Below are 8,505 nucleotides of genomic sequence, written 5' to 3'. Positions count from 1 at the left end.
GTTTAAGTGATACCTATCCAACATCGCTACATCACCCACCATAATTCATCGCTTGTATATAATCTAACTCAAATTATCATCGTGTAAACATCATTAAATGTAAATAAATGTTTCTGAAAAAAAAAAGCCATCTCCTGTGGCCGAGAGGTTAGAGCGCCGGCACCTGACGTCGCGGCGTGAAAGTTCCGGGTTCAAATCGCGCTAGGCAGTCCCTTTTTTTTTTTTGTATTTTGCGCGTGTCTAATTTTTTTACTGTGATCCTTTTTACGAATCATCCACTTGCACTACTTCGCCTTACACAGTTTTTATTGTTAGTCTCCCCGGTTGAATCGAAACACCGGGAAGGAAAAAAAAAAATCAAGGCAATTTAACGCGCTAATACAATCGTTTCATAATGTTCATTAAAAGGAAACCAAGGTAACCGCATCGGTATGGCTTTCACACAAACGGAGCCGAAACAAGCATCCTTTCTCCAGCAACTATATGTTTATGTGTTTTTAAATATACAACGCTCTTGCTACGACTCATTTCAATAACAGGAGACGCCCATTTAGTACTAGTAGAAACTGCAGTTGTGACAATTAAAAGAAAAAACTTCCACAAAATAAGCAAAAAGTAATAAAGACTAGCAGCTGTGCATGCATCGATTGAGCGAAATCCTACAGGCAAGGCAGCAAGTCAAACATCTGAGAAAGTAGTAATAAAAGAAATCATACTTTTACTTGCATGGAATGTGATAAAAGGTATATTTTTACTCTTTACACTTTGCTGTGGCAATCACCTTTTAATATTAACACATTACTTGTTGAATTTTAGTTAGAACAGCAGACAATCACAACCGAATGTAAGAAGGAATCAGGCGTCGACACCGCAAACCATACCTCTAACCCAAAAACCTAAAATGACTTTGGATCAACACATATAATTAATTAGTGCAGTTGGAAAACGGAAACAAAATATTCTAGAGAAATTCAGCAGCACAGTTACCTGGCGATCGAAGAGACGGGCATGGGAAGATAATGTCAACTTTCCGCGGAGTGTACGGCAGATGCAGTAGGCGTGGGGGAAGTTGGTAAAGGAAGTCAGAGACATGTATGCGCTCTTCCGAGGTGATGAACAACGAACTGGTGAGACAGAACTACCCGCCCAATGATTTTATAGAGCTCATAGGGCCTTGTCTACATTTTTAGTTGAAGTGCAGTCAAATAGAAGAAAAAAAAAAAGAGTTTCTGGCGCGACTTGAACCCGCGACTTTCACGCCGCGACGTCTAGTGCCGGCGCTCTAACCTCTCGACCACCGGAGAAGGCGCGAGCCGACGCTGCTGGCGGAGGTATATAAATATACTGCCGCCGCTTTTACCTCGCGTGGTTTTTTCTTTCTTTTGGTTCATATTTACCCTTCCTGGCCGTAACTTTACCTGCCGCTCCTACAGTATAAAGGGGCAGTCAACTGAACTCCAGTTAAAAGTTCCTGCATTCCGTTTCTGCTAGCGAAATTAGGTTTTTGTGCTCGAAGCGATACGGATTTCTCCGCCATTAGGCAGGGACGCTAGGTACTTCCTTGTCCCCGTGGAGCTGGTCACGTGACAGAAAAATTCCTCTTGGCCGCAGCCGCGTCCGCGGCCGCAAGATGAGCAAACCGGCCCTGGGGACCACTTTCGATGTATGGGCGGGATAGGACGCTAAACACACGAGTCAAAGGCGCGTTCCAGGCACCATACCGTTGGTAAATCTCCTAAAAAGATTAAAGACTGCGTCATCGTAACGGATGGACGTCATTGGGACTATGGTGATTGTTAAAGCTGTTTTCCCCGTTAATGGCAATCTTATGTGAGTAAAGTTATTACACGCTGCTCATGTCTAGTTGTTGCTCGACGGGCGTTGTTTTTGAGGCATTCAAATTTTACAGTCTAGTTTAACCAAGTTACAGAGAAATCATTGCATTAGAATGAGCGGGTGTATTTTTGTTCCTTCTCACCCTGAAAGGCACAATAGGGACGTCCGTCATTTTTTAATGTTTTTTTGTATGAGTATTTGGTGCCTCAATATTTAACCGTCTTCGTCATCAGTCTGTGTCGTGCGGTGTCAGCTCTCGGTTGGTAGTCGTGTCCGCGCGGATCGAACACGGGTCTGGGCAACACCTCCTGGACAGCAAAGCGTACGCGTTACGTCACATGACGTCACGTCCGGGAGGCCGGCACGAGCGCTGATTAGATGCGAGTGCGCGTCAGCTTTCGCATGGGGCTCGTTTCCTATCATAGTCTCACGCGAACACTGACGCGGCACTTGCATCCAATCAGTGCCTGCGCCGGCCTCCCAGAAGTCACGTCATCTGACGTAACGCGGAGGCTTTAAAGCTGTCAAGGTGGTGTTGGTCTGGGCCAAAAACGGATGTACCTCTTTACCTTTAGGTAAAGAGGAAAACGGATGTACCACTTTTACCTCTTTAGGTGACATAGAACGTTCAACACTCCACCCTTAGTCTTACTTAGGCTGGAGGGTTGAAGGCGCATTCACACTATAAAAAAACGATCGTTCAAGAAAACGTCAATAACCCCGTAAAAAAAAAAAGTGAAAGCCGTTTACAAATCCCTGTAACGCCGAATTGGAGCGCAGCTCTTGAGGAGGAGTAGGGAAGGGTACTGAGGGGGGTCACGTCACCTGCGGGTAGTCACGTGACCCCGGGGGGTCACGTGACCTCGGGGGAGGGGGGGGGTCACGTGACCTCGGGGCGGGGGGGTCACGTGACCTCGGGGGATCACGTGGCCTCGGGGGGGGGGGTCACGTGATCTCGAGAGGTCACGTGACCTCGGGGGGGGGGGGGTGACGTGACCTCGGGGGGGGGGGTCACGTGACCCCCCCCCCCCGGTTACGCCGACGGCGACGCCGCTCAGGCTGGAAACGGGCCCCTAAGAGCTGCGCTCTAAAAACAAAAACAAAAAAAACGAGGCTGTCACGCAGGGCCTTTTCGCCGTTAAGGTCGTCTCAAGGTATCCCGAGATGACGCCGACGGTGTGAGACCCCGTGTAGTACCTATAGTTTTTTTTTTAATATCATTATTTTCACGCTGCAGGTGGCGGTACACAAGCAAGTGGAAAGTAGACAAAAGTATACTAAATTGCCAAGACAAAAATTCAACAAAGAAACACCATTGTAGGTTACAAGAAGAAATCATCATTGGAGAGTTTGGAAACTGAATTACAAGGAGCGAAAGTATTCAGGGGATCTGGTCAGGAAACGCTATAATATAAACCAGTGGTCTCCAGGCCTCGGCCCGCGGGCCAGAGGAGGCGCTCCGTTAGGCCCGCGGACGGCCGCGGTCATTCGAGTGACTCGGCCCCTAAACCGCTGGTACAACCGCAAAAAATAAGCGTGTATATAAAAAAAAAGCGGCGGCGAGACGCGTTTCAAAAGAGCGGGCGAAGATGTAATAGCTAATGAAAGAAAATCTGTATCGAAACGCGGGTTCTCTCGCCGTGGTATTTGTTGCACATTGTCAATACCAGCATTATTAATCACAGTTTCCTGTTTCATGTCTGTTTAACTATGATCTGTGTCATAACTCTTGCTTATCTGTCATCATCAGATCTTACATTCTTATCAATCTTCTGGCCTGTGTTAATATGCCAACGTTCATATGCGCTTTGATTTAAATGTGGGTTCTTTGGGTAATCCCTATTAAAAATAATACTTCACCCCTTATGTGTTATGTGACCCCCTCAGCCCTCCTAACCCGCTCAGTCCATCAAACCCGTTCAGTCCATCAAACCCCTGAGCTTTTCAACTCCCTTCAGCGCTTACAATCCCTTCAGCCCTTGAGACCCCCTCAGCCGTTCAACCCTTTAGACACCCAAATTAGTGTGAATCATAGACTAAAATGCAGTTTAAAACGTTATTGGAAGTTTATTTTAGACATTTAATTTTACATGCATACTGTCAGTCAGAAATAGGATAAGAACCAACCTGTGCTCGAACCCGGGCGCAAGCAGCTGTAGACGAAAGAGATCAGACTAAATAGAAACAACCGAGATCTTAGTCGCAAAAAATATCTTTCGAGGTATTCGCAACCAGGATACGAAACAATAACAGCAAAAACAAACGCCATACCGCATCAGTGTTGATTACGCTTCGCGCGAACTATCGTGAAAGGCCTATACCACTCAGTGGCGCACTTACGATGGAGTGGCAGCGAACTCCAAATCTGGGCGTCACACAGCACAATCACAAGGCAAACCTCTGGAACCACTCAAACGGACTTGACAGCACTCGAAACAAGCAACGGTAGGTAATAGAAATGACACTCCCGCTGATCGCGAGTCACCAACTGGATGTCAGAAGGGGAGGACGCCCAGAGGTCGAGACACTGGGTGAAGTTCGCCGGCCTTGTGGAATGAAACGCAGAGGGTTACCGGTGTCGGCGGAGCCGACCGTGTGCAGCTCCATCGAGTCCGCTCAAGATGGAGCTGGCGGCGGCGGGGATAGTGCTCCGTGAGCTGGCGGCGACTCCGCTGGTATCGGTAGTAGTCCTTTCGAGTATCAGACTCCCCGAACGGCTTTTCACCACCTCCAAAGCTCGACGACACGCCTCCGCTTGCCCGGACAGCGGCGTGCCTCACAGCCGATTGTCGATTTTTTTGAGTCTCCGCACACTGCAGGATTCCTGTAACCGAGAACACAAATTGTTTGACCAAGCTGGTCTACGTGTGGACACCGTCTGCTACCATCGCGAAAACGGAGACAGAACGGAAGGTTCCCTCATCAACGTACAGAGAACGTACGCGCTGTGCGCCACATATTGGGAGGTGCTTTGCGCCATCTGCCAGTGTACACGTGCGGCGGCGCGATGCGTTTTGCTAACGTCTTCGGCCTGTCTGCTTGGTGGCATAATTTATTCTGAGGTGAAGTTGAGCTTATGGTACGGCTTGCTCGCCTATGACTCGGAATCACGGGCTCGGAATGAAAAATACAAGGGAAGCTGACATATGCCTCTGACGAGAAGCAGCAGACCAAGAGTTGTAAGTTGGCGCTGAGTGGGTGTTTCTTTTGGTTGTGTGCTTGTCTCCTTAGAGTAATAGTATTTCGGGTGCGCTGTTACGTCGAACATCATGACGATTAGTTAATCGGACGCCCAACGCAAAGAGACGCCGTGTTTTGTCCAGAGTTAAAGAGTGTCTCCATGAAATATATCAACACGCCTGTGCGACAACCTTCGACGCCAAGGGGTTCAAACGCGTCGCCCCAGGGTTAATTTTAATCTTACCAGAAGCCAAGCAAACTCACAAAAAGCTGGTAACCGAAATGATAAAAAAAGCACTACACTTCACCCTGACCCACATATCCTGATCTCTCCCACAGACCTGTTAAAATAATTTCTATGGGTGCCGTGCTCCCAGGGAAAATATGAAGACGGACCCCAAAAGGCCTCTCAAACTATGACCAGGTCTCTTACACTCTTTAAAAATTCTTGAACGGTACGTCAGGCGCTTTAGAAAACTTTGACGGATATCTCAGACGCCTCAAAATGTTTTGAATGCCATGTCAAAACATTACAAAAATATAGTCGGCGAAATAGATGGATTTTCAATAGGAAATTATTTTGTAACGTCATAATTAACAATATTATTGCATTTAAAATAAATCATATGTATTTATCCACTCTACTTTTGTTTTTCTCTAGGTCAGTTGTCCTCAAATGGGGGTCCGCAAAGCCCAGCCTCATCAGTCAAACACGGCAATAAACATTGTATTTTCTCAGATTCGGAGGAAACGTCTGAATTCGGAATTCCATGGTTATCTGAATTCCATGGTTAACCACTCTCAAGAAAAAAGGGTGTCAAAAGGTGTATTCTTACACCCTTTGTCCCATATAATACACCCAAGAATTTCAATTCGACATACAGTGCCCTACAGTCGAACAGAGGGCCCGAAACTTTACGAGGGGCTTGATAGCCGTGTGGTGCAACATTTTAAATAGCTAAAGTACGTATCAAAGACCACATAAAGAAAACACCGAGTTTTTACAGTAGGGCCAAGAAAACCCGGATTATTTTTTTCGTGTTCAGTAAAACGTACATTAGCTATTTTAATAAGTTGTACCACACGGCTATCAAGCCCCTCGTAAAATTTCGGGCTGTCTGTTCGATTGTAGGGCGCTGTATGTCGAATTGAAAAGTTTGGGGGTGTATTATATGGGACAAAGGGTGTAAGAATACACCTTTGGACGCCCTTTTTTCTTGAGAGTGTTGTAGGCTGGAACAATTCCTTTTTCCTACAGAAGCAAGGAGTGTGTATCGGGTCCTGTGTTGCTCCAATTTTGAGCGACATTTACCTTTCCGAGGTTGATAGGGCTGTGGCGTGTGCTTTGGGGGCGTCGACTGTAAAAACGGTGTTTCGATATGTAGATGATTTTTTGATTTTGTATGAGGGGGTAGAAGACGACGATACGCGGTGTTTAGTTTTAGACGCATTTGAGAAGTGTGGTGGGGGCCTGAGATTTACGTGTGAAGAGCCAAAGGAAGGGGCTCTACAGTTCCTTGATTTGACTTGATTTGACGATGTACCCGGGTGATAACACTATATGTTGGTCGTTTTGTCCGCGCTCCAAAAAGGCGATACTGGATTTTAGATCTTCCCATTCGAAGGTGGTTAAGAGGTCCATAGCGGTGTCATGCCTTGGGTCGGCCCTCAAAAAATCATGTGCCCACAAGATGACCGACAGTTTTAGAAAACAAATTAGTAGATTGAAGGAGTCGGGGTTCCCGTCGACACTCTTGGCGGAAGTAGCCAGTTCACTTCTTAAGAAAGCTGAGGGAGTGGAGAGGTCGAGGCCGGAAAGAGAAAAGAAGCGGGTGGTAGTGGTCCCCTACCTCCACCGTGTTTCCCATAACCTGAAACAAGGTAATGGCAGATATGGAATTCCTGTAGTGTTTTCGGCGCCCCAAAAAATAGGCCAGATATGTTCCAGGATTAGTGCGGGGATAGTTGGTCGTTCAAGCGCGAAGTGCACCAAGGCGCACAGAAAACCTTTTGTCCCTTGTGTTTCGTGTGTGGTATATAAAATACCTTTGTCGTGTAACAGGTGCTACGTAGGGCAAACAGGAAGATGTCTGAATGATAGATTACGTGAGCACTCATATTCGCTCGGAGATACGGTTGGGAGACTTTTGCCCGTTCATTGCAGAGATTGCCAGTGTCGGCCTGCACTTTGGCAGAGTCACCGTTCTGGGAGCGCACAAGGATAGGGTGACGAGAGAAATCATTGAGGCCTTCCACATTCTGTGTCATGGTCATTCCTGTGTAAGTGAACCGCCATTGGCGCTGTCAGCCAAAGAAATTTCCTTCCTGCGGCAAAACATGAGTCACGTAGTGAACGGGTAGTTTATTGACACGCTTCACGGTTGGCGAGAATGGTCCTTTGTTTTTGTGCAATCTTTTAAGATACTGTGTATGTTTTTTCTGTCTTTGTTTCCTTTATTAAAATTCTTCAGTTGCGAGTACAGCATTGTCCTGCCGTGTGTGTTCCTCTTCGTAGCCCGTGTTTTCTGAGCTGTTTTTTCCATCATGTGAAACGTTCCACTTTTTGGGGAAGTTTTCTGGTGCATATGTCAATAAGACAAGTATACTTCACAGTAATCCTTAGTTTTATCAATTTATTAAATCACTATCAAAATTAAACTACACATTTCCCTTCCCTTCACCAAGAACGGGGTCCTCCATCATCTACGACAATCCAAAAGGGGTCCACGAAACATCGATGGTTGAGAACCACTACTCTAGATTATTAAAGTTTGTTTAGAAGCGCTTATTTCTGCTTATTTATTTATTTGTTCTTCATTTAAGTAGCCTGATGTGTTTTCAGGCCCTCCAGACTGCGACAGGTCCCCAGTCCGGCCCCTTAACCAAAATTTTTGGAAATCCTTGATTTAAACTCTAAAGGCCTATATACAGCCTAATCTGGAGTATATACAGATATATCTGGCGTATATAAAGCCTGATATGGCGTATATACAGACTTATTTGGCGTATATACAGACTTATCTGGCATATATACAGCCTGATATGGCGTATATACAGACTTATCTGGCGTATATACAGACTCATCTGGCGGCCGGTTTTCAGTATATTAAAAAGTTTAAAAAGTAAAAAAATATCTTTGTTAGCGATCTCTGAATGACTCGTAGTTCGCGAGCTAAATATTAGCACAAATAATCCCAAAACTTCAGCGTTGACAAGCTTAAGTTTGAGATTATTTGTGCTAGTTGTCACGAGGATTTCAATGTAGCTTAATTATTTCAAAGTTAACATTACGCCCGAATAGACAATTTGCTAAATCCCCCAAACGCCTCGGCCCGTACTCGATTAATCATGGGGACGGTGTTTCTTCAACTGCATAGTGATCGAAAATTTCGACCAATTCTATGGTTACACGGATTTGAGTGCAATTCGGAGTCAACCTGAACACGTGCCGTACAGAACCCAAGTACCTGCCATACCAATTATAAAATG

Source organism: Ixodes scapularis, unplaced genomic scaffold (genome assembly GCF_016920785.2).
Source record: "Ixodes scapularis isolate PalLabHiFi unplaced genomic scaffold, ASM1692078v2 PGA_scaffold1__304_contigs__length_218370807, whole genome shotgun sequence".
Lineage (NCBI taxonomy): Eukaryota > Metazoa > Arthropoda > Arachnida > Ixodida > Ixodidae > Ixodes > Ixodes scapularis.
This window is presented reverse-complemented; position numbering follows the sequence as displayed.